The following is a 26,662-nucleotide window of genomic DNA, read 5'->3' on the forward strand; positions in this document are numbered from 1 at the left end:
TGCACTGCAACCCTGCTCTTAGTACTTGTTCGTAAATATATCACTTCTTCTTTTTCTTCTTCTTCTTCTTTCATCTTTTTCCCAGTTAGGGGTCGCCACAGTGGATCACCTGTCTGCTCATGATTGGCAGTGGAGTTTTACGGTGTCGAGTTGCCAGCCCGGCACCCAACCTTCCACAGAAGGCACACACACGCACACATTCACACCTAGGGCCAATTTAGAATGTCCAATACACCTACAACATGTCTTTGGGATGTGGGAGGAAACCGGAGCACCCGTAGTAAACTGTTCATAAATATATCACTACACTACATAAATTAATAAGAAATGTTGCGTGATATACTATGCACATCTTTAGAATAACAATACACATTCAGATTTTCAAATACTTGTAGTAATCTGTAAACCTGTTTGCATATAGTTTGTAAAGCTGTCTTTTAAAGGCTACCTGCACATTGGAACACAACCACCACATTATACATATTGTACACTCATCAATCTGATAACATGCAGAGCTTGTACTATATTGACAGTTGAACATGCCTGCACATCCATTTCATGCAGGCATCCAAACACCTTCTTTCCAATAGCCACTGCTGCTGTCATCCACCATGAGTTGTCCTGCAGCCTTCCAAAAGTCAGACTTGTGCCATGACACTTGCATAAAGTACTGAGTTCTCCAGTCTGAGTACTTAGATAGGTAGGGGTTCTGTTCTCATTGCAGTCAACTGGGAGGTGTGTGTGTGTGTGTGTGTGTGTGTGTGTGTGTGTGTGTGTGTGTGTGTGTGTGTGTGTGTGTGTGTGTGTGTGTGTGTGTGTGCCTATCTAGTCAGAAGAACATAAGTGTGTATCCTGCAGTTATCACTCCAATCCCATGGACTGCCAATATTTTGACACTTGCACATGCCTACACATCCATTTCATGCTGGCCTCCCAACATCTTCACTCCAACATCCACTGCTGATGTCATTCACTATAAGTTGTCCTGCAGCCTTGTACAAGTCAGAGTTTTGCTGTGGTACTTGCGTAAAGCACTGAGTTCTTCAGTCTGTGTACTTAGATTGGTAGGGATTCTGTTCTCATTGCAGTCGACTGTGAGCTGTGTGTGTGTGTGTGTGTGTGTGTGTGTGTGTGTGTGTGTGTGTGTGTGTGTGTGTGTGTGTGTGTATCTAGTTAGAAGAGCATAAGTGTGTATCCTGCAGTACCACTCCAATCTCATGGATTGCCAATATTTTGACACTTGCACATGCCTATACATCCATTTCATGCTGGTCTCCCAACATCTTCACTCCAACATCCATAATATGTTGTCCTGCAGCTTTGTAAAAGTCAGATTTGTGCCATGGTGCTTGTGTAAAGTAAAGTAAAGTAATGAGTTCTCTAGTCTGTGTCCTTAGGTAGGAGTTCTAATATCATTGCAGTCAGATGGGGTGTGTGTGTGTGTGTGTGTGTGTGTGTGTGTGTGTGTGTGTGTGTGTGTGTGTGTGTGTGTGTGTTTGTGCACTTGCTTGACATTAGAGGGAGCATTTTACACCAGCATGTGGGACACTGCTATTAACATTTTCTCCTCAACAGACACTGCTGATGTCATCAGCTATAAACTGTTGTCTGACACTCTCCAAGTCAGACTTGAGCTGTGGAGATTGTCTTAAATACAGAGTTCTCTGGTTGGTGTACTTAGATAGGGTTTCTGTTCTCACTGCAGTCAACTGGTGTATGTGTGTGTGTTTCTGCACTTGCTTGACATTAGAGAGAGCATTTTACACCAACATGTGGGACATTGCTATTAGCATTTTCTCCTCACTAGACATTGCTAATACTATCAGCTATAGCTGATTTACAGAAGTGCAGTATTCCCATCAGAGCAGGATCAGAGACTGGCCTGTAAGCCAGGCACAAGTCACCTTATCCTATACAATACAGATTGCAGTGACAGGGCTTTCAGTCTATCCACATACATAATGGCACGGTTTGCAGGGCCTGTATTTTCTTGGTGAGAAATCATGGACTTTTTCTATATGGACACTAGCAATATCTTGGCTGTGTGCAACAGATAATCTGTGAGTTGTTAATGCTAAATCCATGTCTTTTACATCTGTTAGATGTCCTGACAGAGGTCATAGAAGGCTGCATGATGGGAACACTATCATCCTGTGGAATTTGGCCAGGCTAAGGCATTTGACATGAATCCACACTGAGATATTCACTCAGCACTGTCAGATGTGGCCATAAACACCTATATCACAAAGTGGTTAGACTACTGAATGACATATGTGGCATCTACGTATGTTGAAATATGTCAAGTGTCATATATCTCTAGTCCAATGATCAGGTCCGTACATTCAAGCTGTCTGCTAGGCCCTTTCTTGTCCATTTTTAAGTCACTGATGTCAAGATTAACATACACATCCTTTGTCCAAACAGCTATTCAGAGGACTACAGATTGTGAAAAATCATTAAGTCCAACTGTGGTATTAGTATAATACAGACAGTATCAACATACATCAAAGATTGCTGCCACAGCCATGACAACACATGAGATGAAGCAAAACCATGGATGGATTTGTTATGTCATAAAACAAATGCACACCCTATAAGCAGACCAATTGGTATGTGACCTGTGTCCTGGGGTAGATGGTATGTGGAACATCCAGCAGCATGTGGTCATAGTAGTTAGTACTTCCTTGTATGCAACACAACTACTGAGTATGTGTAGGACATCCATATCAAATGCCATAATACCTCCTTAGATTACAGCCTTCATCACACCAATAACTGAGTACAATGCACCCCTCTTCATGTACCTCACTACACATCTTCTAGTGATGTGTAACTGAAGTGCAACATCTTTGCTACACTGAGCTGCCACATGTCTTATTGGCCATATCTAGGTATTATTGTCATTGAATTACTGTCTGATGGTGCAGAGCACCCATCAAGGTGTTACACCAGATGCATGTGTGATACCTGTTCTAGTGATGCAAACAGTACATACACAGATGTTTGACAACATTGATTGTATGTTTGCATTCATGACAGTGTGAATTGTGCCATAAATAAGCCATGCCCACCAGTCAACTAGTTTGACAACATTGACTGCATGTTTGCATTCATGACAGTGTGAATTGTGCCATAAATAAGCCATGCACACCAGTCAACTAGCCTGGATTTATCACAGGGTCACATACAGGTTTAGCGGTGTGCCTCCTAACACCTCCAGCAGATGTTACAGTGTCAGGATGGTGTGATTGGTTACCCTCATAGATTGGTGACATGTCATAATAGTTGTACAAATGGGTTCTTACAGAACCATCTATGATCACTCAGAATCACATATGTTGGGTCAGAGATATGGGATTATTGGTGGTATTATTCTGATATTGTCTATGACTGTACATGCTTCTTTTACTGTTGTCCATGGGCCTGTAACTGCATCCCACTTTTTGGAGATCTTTGCTGTCATTACACTTATATTCATGCTTATCAGTTTGCACAGCTTCACAATATGCACCCAACTTCAATTGTGTATTCGATCCCTAATGGATATCCTCTCCACTGTTCATGTCAGGATGCTTATCTCAAAAAGACATATCTTCTCCATTGTTATGTCACCTTGTCTGACAGTCACATAATATACATTTTTACTGTGAAGTCTTTACTGCACCATGTTGATATGTGATATAGTATTCCTGCAACAACTGTCTTCCTTTTACATGCCCTCATCTGCTGTACATTATAATGTTTCACCTGTCCTTTTTCCCTGTGTTCCTTCCTGCAATTCATCTGTGTTTCCCTATGCAATATAAACACTTCCCCTAACTGTTTATTTTAAATGGCAGTCCATATACCCTTACAGACCATTCACTCAGCTTTTGCACAAAATGTCATTAAAGGGTTTTCACACTGCTCTGCACTGTATACACTGTATTGTACTGTGTTTGAAACATATACATTACTATATGATAAACTCTGATAATCATTATGGCATTTCAAGCAAGTTCACTAACCTAGACTGCTGTAAAGGAAACAGATTCACTAACTGTGTTGCACTACACTGTTTCCTGGCCACCAACACTTTTATCTACCATGAAACCATGTTTGTTTATGTTTAAATTGAGTGTGGGGCATGAATATGTAAATAGCGCTCACCTCGCAAACAAGTATTCTCCATGTAGGCGAGAAGCCTACATGGAGTTTATTGAATCCTGTTGATCATTTACATAGCATAATTTTTTACCTGAACTCAGCACTGAAACTGCTCTTTTATTAAATACTATTAATCATAGCAAAACAAGGGTCTTGCTTCTGATGCTAACGCCTTTAATACAATCGCTCACACTGTCCTATTACTAAAGTTGGCTAATATAAATCTGGCATATGACAATTTAGAATGGTTCAAAAGTTATTTGTCTGATCAATAACAAGCAGTATAATGGTCCAAACCGGTTTCTGTTTTTCAACCCAATAATGAAGATATTCTGCAAAGCTCAATACTTGGACTGAGTCTGTTCGGTGTTTTTGTAAATGATATGTGTCAAGATTCCTGATGCCACATTAGTAAAGTATGCTGATGACTCTACTGTTATATGTACTGCTAACTCCCTCAGTCATTTTCAACATTCCATAGACCTTACCTTTCAAAGCCTAGATGACTGACTTCAAGACTAAAACAATTTATTAAGTGCCAATAAACCTAACTGATCTGGTGAAGCTCTGGTGAAATCTCAGTGACTTCACAAAATAAGGGACCAGTTAAACAAGTCTCCCATGCCAAATATTTAAGTATATCATGGATCATAAATTATCTTTCCAGAAAATATTGACTCTATAACCCCAAAAAGTTCACAAAAACTTGAGTACGTTATACATATCAAAACCCTAGCTAACAGAAACAGCACAACTAAATACAAATAAAACTTTACTTACATCACTTTATGCATCCTCTGGCTTTATTAAAATTTGAAAAACATATCTACATAAGCTATAACATGCATACAATAACATTACAAAATATGCTGCTAATGTCCCCAGCAAAAGTCATCATTGTAAAGCACTTCATAAGACTAACTGGCTAGGGCTAAAACATTGTTTAATATTTAACCAGTTAAAAAATGCATATAAAATTCTATTTGAATGCAGCAAATGTCTACCAGTCTCTAACTTATTTTCAAAATATATGCCTCACAGAGATCAAAGATCTCACACCCAGAGCCTCCTAGACGTTGTTAAATCAAAACACCACTTTGATCATTTTTTATACTATGTTCATGGAGCCAAGTTATGGACATTAATTCCCACAGATCTCAAACATGAAAATAAACAAAACATTTCTGCACAGTCTAAAAACCTACTTAACTTCCACATGAACCTGTGCTTGTACCTGAATTTCATCTCCATCCATTCGATCTCCTACCCCTATCCATTCTAGTTTTTCTCTCTCTTCCTCTACTTTCTTTAACAACTTATTCTGTCTACAGTCTTAACCTTAGATTTAACTGTTTTTCATATACTGTTGCTGTATTTATTTGTAACCTTCATTGCTGATATTTTCTGTTTACGTAGATATGTTTGCAGATTCATAGGTTCATAGGTGTATACTTGGCTAATGACTACTAGGGCCCTAATAAGCCTAGCCCATACAACCCAAATGTGACCTACAAATTTGATTTACCCAAGAGTTGATTTACTCACTGCCTCTGTCCATCAGAGACATAGGTGTCAAATCAGGGCTGAATTTCAGATCATGCATCCATTGGCTCAAGTTATGTTTAAATAGGTTTGGGGAGGATCTCTGCTTCACATGGAAAGGGAACCTGTTCCAGGGAATGGGAATTCTCTGGAAAACATATCTGTCTCTCTACCATGTCCTACATGTCTTATTTGTGTTGCAATATTTAGGTCTTTTGATCTAGTAGTTCTGATTTATTTTGTAATTGTTTATGCATTCAGGAATGTCCATGTAGGGATTATATTTTGTACCTCTCTTGTTTAACTCTGGAGCTTTTCTCCCTATGCTTTCATTGAAAATTTGGCTTTTAGTTCAGTCAGATTATTCCTGATCAACAAATCATTAATAACCAGAAAGGCTCATCCAGACTCTGCTACACTTTGCTGTGAAGGAAAGGTTAGTTTGCTTTATTTTTTTGTATTTTGTATATTTTAAATACTGTAGTTTGTTTTCTTTACCTTGTGTTTTACCTGCATTCTGCTTTAACAGCATATTAAAACTTCAAAAGAGACCACAGCTCTCTCTCTCTTCTGAGTCAGGCAGAATTTTTTTTCCCACCGTCCCACCCAGTCATAGTTGTCTTGTTAAATACCACTGTCTTTCTAGTTGCCTGCCACTTATGTTAATCTGACCATATATCTCATTTCCTCTCTACTTTCAGTGGCTTGTGTGAGTAATCACTAAATCAAAACCCCCTCCCCTTCAACTATTTAAATTTATTGGCCATCCAACTGTATTCCATAGTACCAGAATACAAAAGTGACCACCCCTTTACACCCATCTTGCTGTTTTAAAAATAGTAACTCTCCACTAAACCTTAACTTTTTAAACAGGTAAAACTTAAGTTACCTACTTTCACGTTTACCTTCTCTAGTGCACACTGCAGTGTGCATTTTCTTTTCATCTTACTTTTAAACATCCCTTTGATTAGCACTTTCTCTAATACCTGCTGGAAAGCACTAGGAAGCCTTAAACTGATACAAGCACTCAACTCTCCTTGTTAATAAGGAGAAATTAATAGTAGGCACTAAACAGCCTATAATTGCAAAGTACCTTGCTAAGATAAGGGAAAACAGCTCCTGTACTTTACAAAAAAAAAAAAAAAAAAAAAGCATCAAACCAGGCATGTCCAAGGGTCAGCTTCCGGTGATTTCTCCTGTCCACCTGGTGAATCTGGGCATACTGGGGCAATGCAGCAATTGCCTCATGTACACAGACAACCCTCTCCTCCTACCACCCAACACAACAACCTGTGAGAGATGCACTTACATAGCCAAAATGGAAGCAAAGCTCTCTCCACCCAAGATTGTGCTAGACAGTCAAGAGGAGAAGGTTAACACCCACACTACACCTCAAGCAACACATAGCCCTTCTAAACCCACACCACCAACACCCACATATAGCAACACTAAATCCACATATGCAGAGGCCCTTAACTGTAACCTGTCCTAGCAACAAGGACCTCTGAAGCTGAAACGCAAACAAACACCAATCACAACCAAAGTGTCACATAGTTCAAAACACCTGTGTGCCACCCAGCAATAGCCCCTAAGGCAAGACAATGTACCTAACACTTTAGTCATAGGTGACTCTATAGTACAGCACACTGATGTCCCCCTCGCCAGGTTGAACAAGGAGAAAATTACAGTCAGCTGCCTGTCGGGTGCCAGGATCCACCACATAACGCATGCACTCAAGTCACTCCACAACAAGTACAAATATGACTCTGTCATTGTCCATGTTGGAGTGAATGACTTGAGACGTACCTCCCTGGACTACATGAAAAGAGACATGGAAGAGCTCTCGGATCATGTGGCCCAGGCAGGTATGACCCTAGCCCTGAGTAGCATCCTGCCTTTGCCCAGAATGATACCACAATATAAGGACAAAATGATTGACTTCAACAATTGGCTAAGCTTCTGGTGTCATTCAAAGGGGATCCAGTATCTGTCTGCCTGGGATGATATGATTGACAGACCACGATGCTTTGCCAGAGATGGTCTGCACCTGTCGCCTCTGGGATTCAGGTTACTGGCTAAGGCTCTTGCCACCCCTATAGTGCCTTTTTTAGGCAAAGTTCAAAGAACAAAACCACCACCGTAACAGGTACAAGCATGCAAAATCTGAAGGTAATGCTACTCAATGCTAGACGTCTAAACCTCAAAATGCACTCTCTCGAGGCACTCCTAAAAATGGAGAACATCGATATCTGTGCAGTAACTGAGACCTGGTTAAAGGCTCCATACAGCACCCCTGCAATACCAGGCTACAACTCTTACCACACTTTTCGGCCACCAAAGCAGGACCGAAACACTAAAGGTGGAGGAGTGTCAATATTCACCAAGGATATTCACACCACCAGGCTAGTTGCCCAACACAATGTGTCTGAAATTCTCCAGGTGCAACTAACACTAGGTAAGACTGCAATCCAAATTGTAGCTTGCTACAGATCCCCCACCATACCCCAATATTCTCACTACACCTTTCTAAACATACTGGAAAATACTAAGATAGAACCAAACACCCTAATAGTGGGTGATTTTAACTACCCTGCCATTAACTGGGAAAACTACTCATGTACCAACACCTTTGCCCAATGGTTCTTGGAATTCATAAATTCCAATGCCCTGGATCAACTAATCCATAGTACCACCAGGGGCTCCAATATCCTAGACCTGGTCATTACCAACATGGGAAATCGATGCTCCACACCTATGGTCACCCCCTCGTTAGTCACGTCTGACCATAAGCTAATCACCCTTAACATCCACATCCCACCCCCACCCCCAGTAAGGAAACCTCCATAAAAAACTTCTCCAAAGCCAACTTCATGCTACTCAAGTCAGAAGTGACAAACTTCATGACACTCATGCAGACGGGAGCTGAAAGTTCAACTGCTGAATCCTACACTAAGGCACTGTACGAGCATATCCACTCATGCATAAATCGTGCCATCCCAAATAGAACCAAGATGCTCTCATCCAAAGAAAAGAAGCCAATCTGGTGGTCCCCTGCCATAAACAAACTTTACAACAAAAGGAAGAAACTGTTGCAGAAAAGAGGAAAATCCCAGGATGCAAAAAACTTCCTTACCAGCCTCAGTAAGAAACTGAGATCCCTCATAAAATCCTCCAAAGCTAGTTACGAAAATAAAATTGCCAAAGATTCCAAAGACAACAACAAGGCATTCTATAACTATGTCAAGAATCTAAATGGCAATGCTCAGATCTGCTCTGAGCTAAAACAGAATGGCATTAAATATACTGATCCCAAGGATATTGCCAATATCCTGGCAGATCGATTCAGTGCCAACTTTACCCCCCTCTCACCCCCTAAATGGCCCATCTCAATACCGGAAGATTGCCAAATTCCGGTAATAACAGCCACACAGGTAAAAAACACACTCTCCAAAGCTAAGAATACAGCATCCATGGGACCAGATGATATCCCGGGCTGTGTACTACATGAACTACAATATGAACTGGCACCTCACCTAAGTGTCATGTTTAATCATAGCCTCGCCTCAGGTTTCATGCCCACTGAGTGGCGCACAGCTACAGTTATCCCACTCCACAAGGGAGATCCACCTTGGATCCCGGAAACTACCATCCCATCAGTCTGACAAGCCTTATCTGCAAGGCCATGGAGTGTATTATCATGGAACTTATAAACAAAGACATTGGCAACCTTCAAACACTGGACCCCACCCAGTTTGGGTTTGTGAAGGGCCGATCTTGTCTCCTGAACTTGATTGACTTCTTCGAATCAGTCTCCAGAGCCATGGACAAGGGTAAGGTGGTCCACACAGCCTATCTAGACCTTGCCAAGGCCTTTGACACCATCCCCCACTCTGGAATCATAGATAAACTTACTAAGCTGGGCATTAATCCCTACGTCACCCAATGGGTTGCTAACTGGCTTACTGATAGAACCCACACTGTAAAAGTAGCTGACTCCAAATCCAGCTCCAGACAAGTGACAAGTGGCGTACCTCAGGGTTCAGTCCTGGGACCGCTCTTGTTTGGCATCTACTTCTCTGAAGTACAGACCAGCACTAAGGGACTCTGGATAACAAAGTTCGCAGATGACTGCAAACTGAGAGCCATTATTGAATCCCCAAATGATGTGGATACGCTACAAAAGGGCCTTACAGAAACAGATGCTTGGTGCCAGAGCCATGGGCTCAAGCTCAAGAAATGTATAGTTATCCCCTTTGGAAAAAAACATGTATCCATGAATTACCATATAGGTGGCAGTACACTAAACACCGAAAGTTTGATAAGAGACTTAGGGACACAGGTGGACAGTAGTCTCACCTTCGATAACCACATCACCACAACAGTCAGGAAATCCTTCTATGTGGCACACCTCATCACTAAGGGCTTTTCATCCAGAAAAAAGGAGGTCATTGTCCCACTGTACTCATCCCTCATTAGACCCATTATAGAATACAATGCCCCATTTGGTATGTACCTCTCAAGACATCTGCAACAACTGGAAAGGCCACAGAAATACCTCACTAAAAGAATCACAGGCCTAAAGCAGATGCCCTACGCTGACCACCTTAAAAAACTCCAGCTATACTCTGTCGCATATCGTCTACTCAGAGGTGATCTTTGCTTAACATACAAGGCCATGTCAAACCCAGAGCTGTTGGACATGTTACACTTAAAGAAATCCCAATCCCTCAGAGCCACACGCTCCAGGGATCTAAACCTTGTCATCACAATAAATAAAACATGCTGGAGGGATAGGTTCCTGACCCAGAGACTCCCCAGACTCTGGAATAGATTGCCCATACATGTCAAGCAGAGTGCCTCTTTGGTCCTCTTCAAAAGGAACCTTGACGATTGGATGGGAGAAAGGAAATTCACCCCGGGGATCACGTCAGTCATCCTGCTAGACAGGGGTCCAGGGAAGTAAATAGTGTGGGAAGAAATAGCCAGGGAATTGTTATGGCTAGGCTTGTATAGGCCCTAGGGCTGATAGCCTAGTACCAACCTATGAACCTATAAGATAAGCAAAACAGAGACTGACTTATCAGCTTTTTTCGCACTGACTGCTACTGAGTCAGTAATATATGATAACATACCAGTACTATCAGTTAATAAAAAATTTCTAGTCTGTAATTAAAGACTAAAAACTGAAAAAAGGTTTACTCCACAGATAACAGTACAAATTAGGCATTTTGTACCTACTTCTTTTCCAAGTTTTTGTGCAAACTGCTGATGGAGATGTCAGATGGCAGACAGGAATTACAACAACATTTGAAAGAAAATGAAATGTTATGGCTAATCAGGCTTTTTTAGGAGGAACAATTAAGCTAATTATGTGCTGCAACCTCTAATATAAAAGCTATTGTCAAACTAAAGAACTTGTGGTAGCAAGGTAACAACTGACTCTTTGACTTCATTGGTTGACAATATACACAGGATGAGACTTTTTATACAATCTCACCTTAAAGCCTTTTGTAATGTTCTTTGATAAGAAGATCATAACTTTCAGTGTGACATTGTCCTCCTACTTCAGGGGACAAACTATCTGAACAAGGTGGGTCTATTTTATGTGATCGAAGAGTCTGTTCTTTAAAGACATAATAATCAGCAAATGGCCACATCCATCAATTTTTTCCTTAGGAAAAAATTCAGTTGGCCATAATCGGGAATTGCCCTTTTCTTCAATGTAGAGTGATCTTGGAGATGGTATATTTAGTTAGGGGGTGGGGGGGGGCACAGCCCCCTACATTGGGGGTTGTGGGGGAAGAAGCCCCCCCCCCACTTGATTAGTGTTTTAAAGTTTGTTTTTTATTTTATGGCCACGTTAATTTTTTCCCCGAGGAAAAAATTTGAGGATGTGGCCATTCGGGGTTTACAGCGTTCGCTGTATATGTGTTGACTATTATATGTTCGAAGAAGAGACTCTTCGATCACATAATATAGACCAAACAAGGTATGCTGCTGCCTGAAACCTAAAATAATTACAAGGAATTTGATTCATTAAGTCATTTGTCATGTGACCAAAGCTAAAGCTTTTTATACCTTGCAATTGTTTTTTTTTCCACAGGTCTTGAGAAAGTGTTTTGTAAATGTGAAAGCTCTTGCTGTACTTCAGTAAAGATTTGACCTCTGTATGGTTCCAGTTACATTTTTTTGGACTGTTTGAGTTTGGGTTTAACTTAACTAGATTTACTCTGTCTATCTTCCTCATTGCTGGTCATTCTCATTTCCTCTTGAATTCTTCCTGACTCTCCCAAATTCTCTTCACCAAATTATGTGTACTAAAACTATTGTAATCGGTTCTCTTTTACCTTTTGTGCAACTGCAGCAACTTTGGCTTCTGCTCTGATGTCATCACTTCTTTATCTATCTCACAATCTCCACCTACCACCTGTCTCAAGCATTTCGACACCATCACTTCTAGCTTCCTCTGCTGCTCTGCCTTCACTGCCAAGGTTCTTGTACCATACAGAAATACTGGTCACACCACTGTTTTATGCACCTTACTCTGCAGCATATTTGCCATTCTTCTGCTCCATACTATTCTGACACTATATGCCCAGTGGTTACAGTCCTTTGATTCTAACTTTGATCTCTTCATTCAGATTTCAGTTCTCCTCAACATTCCCCCTAGATACTTGAAGCTGTCAACATGTTCCACTATTTTTCCTTCTATTTCAATGTTATGTTTCTTTTGATTTGCCTATCTGTTGCCATGACAACTGTCTTATCTGTATTCAGGTTCATCCTATGTGCCTTCAGTTTTGCATTCCATTCCATTGTGATTTGCTAACATTCCTGTTTAGAGTCTGCTTGTAATGCCACATCATCTACTTTTTATTGAAATGTTCCCTCCAAACTGTTTACTTATGTAATACGTAAACCATGATGTACACCCTCACTGAGTGGGAAGGTCTCTGTGTGACCAGACACTGTTTGTCCTTATATCATTTGGTCCCTGCACAATTTCTACCAATGTTTCCAGGTCCTTGAACCATGACATTACTGTCGAAATCATCATTCTTGGAATCTTGTCATAAGAATTGCCAGCTGGACTCTTTTCTCATCTCTATCTTATTCTCCACTCTCTGTACCACTGCAAACATTGGGTTGATTGTGCTGCATCCTGATCTGAATCAGAACTGCTCATCTGTCATGTTCCTTTCTAATATTCTGTGTATTTCCTTATCAGTCACCCTTTCCAGCACTTTCATGACATGTGATAGGAGTTTCATATCTGTACACTGCCCACAGCTGTGGGTGTTCCCTTTGTTTTTACACTGTCACTAGGATGCCTATTATCCACTCATCTCAGATATACCTTTATCTCCATACTGCTATGAGTACCCTCAGGGCCATTTCTCCCATAACTGACCCATCATCTTGATCATCATGAATCATCTGAGCCTTCTGCTTTCCCTGACCTCATTACCTTACTGCTGTTCTTACTTCTTTTAATATGGGCTTTTCTTCTTTCATTGTAGGCTGCATATGGGGCTGAGCAGCTTCTTTGTGGTTTTCACATTTAGAAGCTGCTGGAAGTACTCCTTCCATCTGCCTTTGATGTCCTGTGGACAGGTGAGCAGGTTGTTGCTGGCATCCTTTATGACTAGGGTCGGATGACTTTCCTACTTATCTTTCTGTATTTGCCTTACAGCCTGCTAGAGTTTGTTTGTATCATAACTGTTCATAGTCTTTGCACATGCTGTTCTGCGTGATAGTGTCTGTATCTGCAAATTACTTTGTACTATTTAATCTATTTTTATAAGCAACATAGACATCATTTGGGCATCATTAAGTACTGCAAGATCTCATTCGCATTTGATTAAACTGTTTACAGTATCATATTTGAATCAAAGAATTTGACCTTTGCACACAGAATACAATCTCACTAAAGAAGAAGACACAGTTTGACACAGGTGAACAAAACTCATTTTTTGTCAAATCACTCAAAGCAAAAAGAAGCAAGCTACATTTTTGTTCTACAGTGAAATCAATGAAATCAACTGGAACATTTAGGATTACTGTGGGAATAAACATTTTAAACCATTAGTCCTTTTTTGAATGTAAATATGCACCTATCTCTCCATTAAGACTGATGTTAGTGTTACGTGTTGATATTCTTCTGTTAGCTTTAATAAGAAACAAACTGCCTGACATTAGTTGTTTTATAGAGGGCTTCATAATCTGACCAAAGATATGATGTCATATCCACATGCATCTTTCTTACACACCTTGTTGTTCCACTTTTCAGACACTAATATCGGTTGCTTTTCTTTCAAGTAAAAGAGTCCATATTTGTTTTATATATTTAAGAGAGAACAGTGCTCAGTTTATAGAGTGTTAACCACATTTTTAAATTATATCTTGGTAATAAATTACATGACTAGTTAACTGAGGATAGAAAATGAATGGTTCTTTATCGGATGTCTTGATCAAACATTCAGATGGCATTTCATACACTTTCATTGAACAGCATGTACCAATTAATGCTCGCTGTACAGTCTGAGCTTCTGTTGTGAATGAGCCAATTAAGAGATCAATTAGTAATGTGTACAGGGCTTAGAAAAGTGGTGCTCAGTTACATTAGTCCAATAATTAATCCATTAACACTTACAAATGCATGACTTGGCACATTCCTGAAGGCCCTACTATACACATCTAGTTGTCCTTGAAAAGAATGACATTTCAAAGGATTTTGGGTATGTAAACTTTGGCAACAGTAGGTCACTGTTAAGCAGTAATTCCTGAAGAGTTAAAGATGTGGTTGTAATGAGTAATACATATGCATTTTTGAACAAGAAAGACAAATAATAACATGGCTAATTAACGTGCATTCTAATAATTACACATTTTCAGTTGTATGTATATCAATTTCATATTACTGGAATTATCTTAATTAATATTTACAACTTGCTTCTGAGATAGACATCTTCTGTTCATTATCACTTTCAGACTTTTTAATGAGGATGCAGGACTTCCATATTTCACTTGACATCTGTAATAGAGGGTGAGCAGGGGATGAATAAAGACCATTAGCACTATCATTTTGGTGTTCTCTGTGTTCCTGTTTTTTTTTTCCTGCTTAACAGCACTTCAACAATGAGAGTACAAGATAATAAAGTGGCTGCTGGTGTTAGAAATGGTCACATGCAGGACATCTGCTTAAGTACACTAGTTTAGTGGCATCAACTTTCTTCATCTTACTGAAAAAAAATCAGTCTTTTGAACACTGAAGAATTTTTCTCTCTGACACTCCAGTGGTAAGCAATCTAGCATATATACCTTGGTAAAAATTGATAATGCAGCTGCAGTACTAATTTTCTGACGATAACATTTTAGAATATACTTATTCTTAATATGTATTTGTACACCATTCAAAAGGACTTTAAAACAACATGTTTTGTCTAAGAAAATCTGGTTCACTGAACATCAATATGTGCAGATATTGTTCCACTTGGAAAAGTTGATAAAGCAAGTATCAACAAATCAATCAGTAAAATGAAAATGCAAAGTAATGTAAACTCACCATTTGTTTATACTCAGAGGGTGTACAACCTAAGAAAGAAGAATGCCCTAACCTCTAAGTTATGAAACCTTGGAGGCAGAATATTTCAGAACAATTAGATTGTAGGGTGAAAATTTACGAACTTAAAATGTCTATGTATTTATTTACTTTTGATTGTTTTTTGGTCAGTCGATCAGTTGGTTATTTATTTTATTTGTTTCATTATTTATTTATCTGTTTGTTTATTTATTTGGTGGTTATACTTTCTATTGCTGAACTATTCGGCCGAGTTTTTGACTGTTTGGCAAAAAACAGTTGAATTTAGTAATGGGTTCCAAAAACTGTATATGATTGGACTGAAGTATACTGATCATGTTTTCACAAATGCCAACATAGATTTGATGCCATTTACTTGATAATTCAGACTAGACAGGTGTGTATGCCAGAGATTACCCTGCCTCTGGAACAGGCTTCCCATTCATGTGAAGCAGAATTTTTCCTTAACCCAATTCAAGTGCAACCTGGACAATTGGATAGGGAACAGGAAATTCATCCCTGGTTTGGCACCTATGTGTGTAATGGGCACAAGTAACCTGTAAATGGTTCCTCTCCCAGGCCCCTGCTTGTAAATGGTTCATCTCTCAAGCCCCTGCTTACACTTATCAAGGGTATCAGAACTTGTCAGAGATTTGGGATGCATGGCTAGGCTTAAAAAGGCCCTTGTGGACATTAGCCTAGTAAACACCTATGTTCCTATGAACTGCACATAGACTTTTAAATTAAATCTGACAGTTTAACCATCATCAGGCAATGGTTCTAGTTTATTAGTCCAATTTTCAGATGCAGAATAGACAAGGTGACTTTAAACTGTGGAATAATAGCAAAAAGACACATATATTTCTTTTTTGCATACTGTTCAGCACATGGTGCATTTAACAACAATAACAATGCAAATATCTTATAGTGTCAAGGATGTGAACATAATTAAAAAAGAAGAGAAATGAATAGGCATTAGGCTACCATTCAGATATGAAGTATTTGTTAAATTAGTTAATGTTAAGTTATATGTCAGTAGGTTATTACATAAACTGCATACATATTATAGCAGTGTCAGTGGTTCGACAAGGATAACACTCACCTTTCACACAGAAGGCTATGGGTTCTATTCTCACACCAGACAGATCGACTGCTGTTCCTGCAGTACAGCATATAGGGAGCGCTGCATCCCTGTGTGTGTTGTCCTTCGGATGAGATGTTAAATGGAGATCCTATCTGCTTGAGCTGGTGGTAGCTCAGATAGATGTCAAAGATGCCATAATACCCAACAAAAAGAGTAGGGGAAATTCCCTGACACTCTGGCCAAACTTCCCCAAGTAGTATAATTACCACCTTGGGTGTCCACTGAAAAGAGGCTACTAGCATATTGAGGCTAACCTGTTTATCAAAGGGTAAATAAAAAATATGAATTAATTGATTAATTAATTAATTCTCTCATTAGCAACTTAGTCTAATTTAAGCTTGGAGGCGAATTGGACTGTACTTCCTGCTTGCAAGGCAGCAGTGCTTATCCTGAGCAGGGCACAGACCCATCACAGGATATGCACAGCCACTTGCTCCCATACAGCTCATGTACACACAAACACACACACTTAAAGGCAGTTTGTTAGTTAGGCCAGTTTACTAATGGCATGTCTTTTGGTTGTCGAAGGAGTTAAAGGATACTGGAGCCTCTGGAAAAACCCATATAAACACTAGGAGGGCATACAGACCCTCAAAAGAAGAAGCAAGAAAACAGACTGGAGACCTAAGTACTGTGAGGTAGTAACACCCAACTGCTATGACACTGTGCCTAACCTCCCAATCAACATAAAATGCCAAAAATATAGTTCCCCAAAAATTCAAATACAACTGAAAATATCCTATGTTTGTTATCCTGTACCATCAATCAAGAAACCATTCTGCTCTGTGACCTTAACCTAGATCAGACCCTAATGCACTTAACTATCCATCCCACAAAATGACCCTTTTCCACTTCATCCAAATGATCAACAAACCACCTAGAATTGACAAAATATCAAAAATAGGCATTCATTCTGAACTGCATACTTCCAACCAACCCAGAAAAAAAAATCAAAACAGCTGTCGCTCTCACAGAAACTCTCAGAGATCACCACTTTATTTACATTACCAGAGATTATCATGAGCCATATAAACCACTACACTTTTATTCCATAAGAAACACAGCAAATTTTGATAAAACCATCTTCAGTAACACCATCAACCAAGGTACCTAGGAGCCACTCAAATACCTTCAACTAGATGAAGCCATCTCTTACTTCAGTAAGTCTTTTCTCACAATACTAAACCAGCAAGTCTCAGTAAGACATAAAAGGGTAAAATCAAATTATATCCTTTGTCTAAGCTAACAGACTAAATTAATAATGAAGATCAGGACAAAGCCTGGAAACTATGTAAAAAAAAAAAAAAAACTAAAAACATATCATTAATTGACCACACCAAAACATAAGTTCTTAAAAATAACATGAATTTCTTCTCCACTAAACAGGTCACACATATAAAACATACCATGTTATTCTTGTAAAACATAAATAAATTCTTGAAACCAGGCAGAAAACCCATTCCACCCCCCTTTCTGTCTGAACCTAACAAAGACATAGCTGATAAAGTTAATAACCACTACATATCCTATGCCATCCTTAGCCCCAGTAAAAATCCAACCCCAAATCCTTTGAAACCCAGTTTCATGCATCATTTTAATATAAAAACAGTCTAAACCAGTAACATCAAAGAAGCCATTCAAAAACTGAACTCCGCAACACTGCAACCTGTCATCCTGCCAGCAGAATATCCCAGCATAGCTGCCAAGAGTATATGTTATCCATTATCCATTATAATTAATAGATCCATAATAGAAAATCACATCAAAGCTCCATGAAAGCTTCTTTCATAATCCCACTTCAGAAAGGTGATCTACTGGAGTGTCTAACTATTGCCCTATTGCAATCCTTCACCCACCTCTCCAAAGAACTCAAAAATATATCCATCAACTTCTAACCTTTCTACTTGAAAATCAAGTGCTCTTTCCCACCATACATGTTTTTTGATCCCACCACAGCCCTGAAAGAGCCATACTTCATTTCTTTGATGATGTCAATCAAAGCAGAAATTCAGACGTTATTGTCTCCAGTCATTTGTTTCATATGTTAAAAACCTTTAATTCAGCTTCACATCAACTTCTGCTATACAGACACCATCTATGTGGCCTTACACTTCCACTATTAAATTGTTCGCCAACTGCTTTAATAATCATACCCAGTCCATAAAATGGATTGTTTCCCATTCCACCATCCTCCCAGTTGCAGCATTTCCATCAAGTTTCTATACCAAGACCCATACATTTTGATATCTTAATTAACATCATGCACAAAGAATCAAAATCTACCAACACCATTCAATACACAGATGACTCTTCACTAGTCTGATCATCCACTAGGATATCCACCTTAGAAACCAACATGCAAGATGTTTCACTTCTGGCTGAAAAAAAGTCTCAACTGATTGTAAATCCCACATGAACAAGTCTATTTTATTCACCCTCAAAAAAAGAAAAAGAATTAAAATACCACTAATCTCAATTCTATCTTCAGGCAGGTCATGCCTACTCAATCTGGTGGACTTCTTTGAGAAGGTTAACAAAGCATAGTGCAAAATGGTTCAAACTGACTATCTTGCCCAGGGCAAGGCATTTGACACAATACCCCATTTGGGCATTGCTAACAAACTCCCTATGTCACCCAGTGGATAGCCAAGTGGCTCACAGACAGGACCCAGGAAGTTAGAACTGGGGAGCCCACCTCTACAAAGAGGTTAGTCACAAGCAGAATCCCTAAGGGATCAGTCCTGAAACTGCTCCTTTTTGGAATTTACTTTTCTGAAGTCAAGGCCAATGTCAAGGTCCTCTGGCTGACTAAATCTGCAGATGATTGCAAATTAGGAGCAGTCATAGAATTCCCCACTGACATCAATGTTCTCCAGGAAGGGCTGATACACAAATAATTAAATGTGTGTTAGAGCCATGGACTAAAACTAAATGCCAATAAATACATAATAGTATCCTTTGGGATGTCATGCACCCTTGGTAACTATCATATTGAGAATACGTCCCTAAGAGTTGATCCAGTAGTCAGGGACTTAGGGACACACATAAATAGTAATCTAGCTTTTGACCATCACATGTCTATATTGGTGAGTAAATCATTCTATGTTGCGCAACTTATAAACAAAGGTATAGCATCTAAGTCCAAGGAAGTCATTGTTCCACATGCAGACAATAGTCTAGACTTTGGCCATCATATGTTTATAGTAGTGAGGAAATCATTCTATATTGTGCAACTTATAAACAAAGGAATGGTATCTAGGTCCAAGGAGGTCATTGTTCCACTGTATTCACCATTCATCAGACCTTGAATTGAGTACAATGCCTCCGTTGGTATGTAAATAGCCAGGCATATTCAACAAATGGAATGTCCACAAAAGTTTCCTCACGAAAAAAATACAGGGTGTGAAACATGCCCTATTCAGAGTGCCTCAAAGCTCTATCTCTGTATTCTGTCTCCTACAGATTGAAGAGGGGAAATCTATGTCTGTTATACAAGGCATTGTCAGGCACCACCTTGGTGGACCTCCTGGATGTCTACAAAATGAACAGCTCTAGAACTGGCTGTTCTAAAGTCTTAAACCTTGCCTATGACATACATAGGACCTGCTGTAGAGACGGGTATGCATGCCAGAGACTGTCCCATCTCTGGAATAAGCTTCCTACCCATATTAAGCAGAGTTCCTCACTAATGCAATTCAAATGTAACTTGGAAAATTGCATGAGGAACAGGAAATTCATCCCTGGTTTGGCATCTGTGTCTCTATTAGAGACAGGCAAACTGAAAATGGTTCATCTCCCAGGCTCCTCCTTGTAAATATTTCTTCTTCTAAGCCTCTTCTTTCACTTAGCAAGGATACCAGAAATTGACAGCGATTTGGGATCCATGGCTAGTTTTAAAAGGCCCTTGTGGTCATTAGCCTAGTACACATGTTTGAACCTATAAACCTCAGACAACACTAAAATTGAGCATGTCACCATGACTTAGTAGGTATTATCACTGACAACAAGTTAAAGTACAATCTTTATGTATACTCTGCAATAAAAAAAAAACTTACATTAATCTAGATTCACAATACAGAAAAAAACACATTGTAACTGATCATAGTTAGAAAATAACAGCTACCTTCCTCCTCCTCCCCCCTGCCTTCCTATATGCCTCACCAATATTTAGAAATCTACACTATTCCACCAAACATAAACTGGAACAATGTTTCAATAAAATTAGTAAATTTGCATGTAGCCTCCCAATCTAGTCCCACTACTGCATAGCCCTTAACACCCTCAACTGTCTTGAACTTTCTCAACATGTCTCTCTACCCCAATTACTCATGGCCAACACCACCAATTTAATACACCTTCACTGGCTAACCTCATTAATTGTCACATGCCAAATATAAATTTAGGATCCAATACACGTAAATTAGCTAAATCTAACAAATCCAGTAACTCATACATTACCTCACTATAATTATTTGGCATCTCTGAAGCATATAAGAACCTTCCAGATAATATCAGATTACTGAGCAATAAAAAAAATACTTCAGAGTGGCACTGAAAGATCAACTGATAAAAACAAACTATGAACTGTACCTTACCCATCAGCTGATTTCCACTTTTTCTTTCACTTTCTTTTTAATTTCCCTGTTCTAACATATCCCCTCCAACTACATTTTTAGTTGCACTTACCACTCTCTTGTCACTCTTTTAACCTGTAGTTGTTTTCCCTGTACATTAGCTTCTGTTAACAGTCTCTATCCCTAAATCCCTCACCATCCACAAATCCCCTACATGATTTCATCTTCATCTGAACTTACATTCCATCTGCTCTCCTTAGGCAGTAATCCTAATTAACCAAAGACCAAACTATCTTATACTTCTAATAACTCAAAAGTACTAGTTTGCAAAACTTTTTGAACTCTAACATTGTATAAATGCACTACATTTATTTGATTGTGCATGGTTACCTGCTTTCTAAACTTTGTAAAAATATTTGAACTTTGTAACAGTGTGTAAATACTTGTATTTTTGTACCTTATTAATATGTCTATGTTACTGAAACTTTTCTCCCCTGGCCTCCACTAAAAATGGGCACACAGTCCCAGTTGGACTTTCCTGGTAAACAAAAACAAAAACAAATAAATAAATAAAAAAATAATAATAAATGAATGCAACTGGAATTAGACATACTGACTCTGGCAAAACTGCAAGTATTTTAGGATTAAGACAGATTCAATAAAGTCTGCACTATGGGGAATTTAGTAAAGCCCACATGGACTTATTTTCCATGTAGGGATAGTGGCACACTGCTTAAATGAAAGTAAGCAGGTTTGCAATCCAGGAAACAGAGCAGAGGGACATGCACAAGCACACCAACACAAGTGTCCGTGGCATGCAAATCACCTCATAGGCAGGTGAACTGCATACAAATGAGGGTGGTAGAGTGATCCGGCAAGCAGATAATCAGTCTTGTAGACCCCATGTTGGTGTCCAAAATGTACACAGAAAGATTCCATGTATAGGATGTTAAACAGAGAACGGGCTATAAAAGTGCAGTAAGAAGGACAGAAATAGCATGACAGACACAGATATGTGCAAAACTATCCACTGTGTTTCCAAAACCTAATGGAAAATCATTTAAAATATTTTTTTTTAATAATCAGATTATGTTTGCATGGTGTGCCATGATGCGCAAACATGATGTTAAGAAAAAATAAATTTAAAAAGTGTAAAAACAATACATTACAGGATCCTACATGGAGTATGTACAATGGTAGACTGCTGTGGTTGCTAACAAGGTTGGGGCTGGAACCATGTAGTTCCCAGGCTGTGTACATGGATCTCTTTGCAAATGAGCTGTGGTTACTGAATAGCACAATTGGGTATCCAGGTCTGCAGATCCCATCCATGTAGACAGAGAACCATGTTGGTGTCCATAGAAGAGGCAGCTGACATCAAAACAGGGTGTGTCCACATCCTTTTAAGTTCATTGGAGCACAGCGGCACTTGTTTGCTCAGCGCGATGCTGTGCTCAGCAAGGGGGTGTGTACACTAGCTGCTAAGCTTTGTTTATCTTCAGGGTGCGTATTTCATCATGTTTGAGTGTGTTTGTATGATGTGCCACCATGCTGAGCATGACCTTTCATGGGGGTGTGTACAATGAATGCTGAGCATTGTTTACCTTCACAGTGAGTATTGCATGGCATGCCACAGTGCTGAGTGAGGAAGGCTGTTAAAAAATGGACGAGAAAGGCTATTAGAACTTAATTACTGATGACCCCTGTTCCACTTGAACTAGGGCCATTAATAGTTCTTAAGGATGTACTTGGCAGGTGGAATGCATCATAGGTAGCCAATCACAAAGGCTGTACCTACAGCAGAGCATTATAAAGGTTGCAGAAACTCTACAATCTGATTTCACCCCCATACTCTGCACCAGTGGAGTACAGACTTGGGACTTTTAACTGAAGAAATGCTAGGGGCTTCTGCAGGTCTGTTACATTTGTAAGTGTTAGATGCTGAATTCAATGCTGCTGCTGCTGACCATAGGCCTATACTGAGAAGGAGAAGAGTGTTCAGGCCCAGGGTAACCTTCAAGGGTCTACATGAGCTGGAGAATGTAGAGGGCTACAAGGTGGACAGGGACATACTACAAGAACTGGCTGAGCTCTGCTGACCTCAACTCAGACACAGAGCCAACAGAGGGGAACTCATCCCAGTGGAAATTAAGGTATGTGTAGCTCATAGAATAATAGCTATGGGTACATTACAAAGACAAGCTGGGGACATGATGGGGGTCTCACAGACATCAGCATCTAGGGTACTCAACCCGTTCCTGGATGCCATGCTACCACATGCCAGTGAGCACATTTATTTTCCCCTCACCCCTGAGGTGAGGGCCAGCAATATGCAATACTACTACTGTGTAGCACATTACTTTGAGGTACTGGGTGCCATAGATTGCACTCATGTACACATCAAAGCACCATCCACTGAGCAGGGTAGACTGTATGTCAACTGCAAAGGGTAGCACTCCATCAACTGCCAGGTCATGTGCAATGCCCAGAGCATTATCATGAATGTGTGTGCTGGCAGCATTGGCAGTTATCATGACTCCCATATCTGGCATGCATCACAGCTGTAGCAGATGTTTTCTGGGGGGACATCTCACTCGATCATTTACTGGGGGATGTTGGCTAGGCACTGGAACCATGGATGATGACACCCATCAGAAATGTACGCACCCACCAAAGAATGCTATAATGAGGAACATGCATAAACTAGGATCATCATAGAGCATGTGTTTGGGCTCCTGAAGTCACAGTTCTGGTGCCTTGATATATCTGGAGGTGCCCTGAAGTACTCCCCAGCCACATGTGCACACATGTCCACAGTATCTGCCATGCTACATAATATGATCCTGTGGAAACAACTGCGTGCTTCACACAGAGTAAGCCCCAAACTACAGGTGTGTCAACTGCTGCATTCACAAGGTGTCACACAGCTATTCACCACTTGTAAGGGGTACTAGAATATGATAGCATATGTATGAACCTGCCACATGTATGCAAGGGAATATAGTGGGCTAATGGGCTACTTGCAAAGATCTAACAGCCACTTGGGACAACAGGTACCCTGTCCAATTGTATGTGCCCTTTGATATTCACTAGGCCACATGGCTGGAAACTGCACTACATTATTCAAGGGGCATGCCAAAAGGTGGGGTCACAGAACAGTTGCACAACTGTGTATGCTAGCAGAGCATGGGCTGGTCGCCCCCCACCCGCAACTCATCAGTGTACCCATATATCTGCTGTAGCAGTATAGTTGTATGATATATCAGCCAACCACCCAATTCCAGAGCTGTAACATAGAACCTGGCCACACGTGCTATTTCTCACATAATGCAGGGGTGACAATGTATGTCTGTATGCTGTTGATTGTGTGATGAATGACACATCTCTGTCTGGCAGCCTGTGTGGCTCATTAGGCTAGAGACGTAAGCATGAGTGAGGGTGTTGATGGTTTGAATCTGACAGTAGCCACATCTTTTGCATTTGAGATAGTTGTATGGTGGTATTCCCACAGATTGTCATAACCCCTCAATCTGTTACTGCAAGAAAGCTGGACAAAGCCAGAGTGAATGGGGGGACAAAGGGCCAAACCTACAGACAGACATTATACATGGTCTGAGTAACCTAGAAGGTGGCTAGTATAACAGCAGGTTGCAACAGGTCAGATTAGCTGCAGGATGTAAAGGCCATCACTTAAATGTCTCAGTAGTTACAACAATTCATTGACTGCATTTTACAGTTTATTACCAGAAAACCACAAATGTATGAGGAACAGAGCAGACATATGGGGCAAAATGCTGGGCATTCTGCAAAAACATGTACATGGAGAAGTATAAAGACTGTTGCCCTGTGTGGGTGGTGTTGCATCATGTACCCCAGTCACATCATACCTTTCAACCTCTTAGAGCAAGAAATTTGGCCAAAGCCATGAATAAAAGTGGGACAAAAGCCCACAAAAAAGGGACAAGTTTTTAATATTGCTCTTGCAAACTTAGAATGTTGATAGAATAACAGGTCTTGCATTAGCATGAATCTCCTGATGTGTATGGAGTCTGAAACTCAAATGTCTGTCATTATTTATTAACTTCAGTATTCAATAATTTGCCACTAATTTGCCAGAAAACCAAACTGTTATGTAAAATGGACCAAAAATATGAGGCAAAATTCTGGACATTCTATGAAGCTGTGTACAGTTGAGAGGTATGAGTCACATATTAAGGTCAGCAAACAGCCAGGGAATGCCTTGGACAATATCAGGGAAGTACAGTACTGTGGTAACAGGTGCAGCAGCCAATGGCACATATAATCTCAGACTCAAGTACAGGTAGCTCTGCACTGGAGTCACCTTCCAAGTACTGACAGTCACACTGGGCATGCTCCTACACTTAGCTAACTTGAGCCCAAGTCTGTTGCCTTTTCTGCCCAAAGACCTGCTACATGGAAAAATGTCTGTACATACATATAGCTACGTATACATATCAGTCTCTCCCTATTCCCCTCATGCTTGATTAGTTTATCTGTCAGTATGTGGCACATACACACACACACGCATATATATATATATATATATATATATATATATATATATATATATATATATGATAACAATATATATATATATATATATATATATATATATATATATATAAAATATGATAACATATATATATATATATATATATATATATATATATATATATATATATATATATATATATATAAAGTACAGAGACTCTCCACATATATCTACATAACACATTTGCATAACGTACACACACAACAGTTAAGGAGACATCCCTGTTATAGATATTTATATAGCTATGTGTGGGAATGTAGGCATGCCCCACACACCCCAGAATGTTGGGGTTATCTGCTGTCACACTCACAACAGTTGTCTGATGGAACCAGACCAAGGCCACAACAGAACATAATCCACTCACCCACAGACCCCTGTGCCTGCAGACTGTCACCCTGTAGATAGACACAGATATGCATGTGGTGTAATGTACAATGGGTGCAATGCTTGCCTTGGACAGGCCATATTGTCCCTGGCCACATGTCTGCCTATCAAACTGCAAACAGCCACATATGGTCATACTGGTAACTGTACACACATAGCAGGCATATTACCAGGTATCCCACTCCTAGGACACTAGATACAATAACAGTACCAAGCAGTATCACTCTGCAGGCCACACATGCTCTCTAACACAAGGCCACTTTGTGTACTGCAGAAGTACTGTCCCTGCATCCACATATACAACAGAAATAACCTGTGGCAAGTGAGATAAGTACTGTGAGCCATAGTGTGTAATACTAGGCAGGTAGGTGTTCTAATCTGACATCATCCAACTTGTGTGTTTTGTTTGTGTCTATAAATATATCCCCTACAGCACTAAAGACATGCCCATATCGGCTATCTCTGTGCAATGGTGTGCATTTTATGGCTCTGTTACTGGCTGCTGGCCTTTAAATTGCCTTCCTCTACAAGGCCTGCTGATTTCATCCAACGTAAGAGTACTGGCTGACAGTCTAATATCAGATGAACTCTATGGCACATGTGATAAGTGCTGCAAGCTGTAATGTGTAACACTAGATAGGTAGGGGTTCTAATCTCACATAATCCATCTTGTGTGTGTGTATGTAAATATATCCCCTTGTGACACTGCCACCATACCT

Source organism: Protopterus annectens, chromosome 5.part0 (genome assembly GCF_019279795.1).
Source record: "Protopterus annectens isolate FY-2018-M chromosome 5.part0, PAN1.0, whole genome shotgun sequence".
NCBI lineage: Eukaryota > Metazoa > Chordata > Ceratodontiformes > Protopteridae > Protopterus > Protopterus annectens.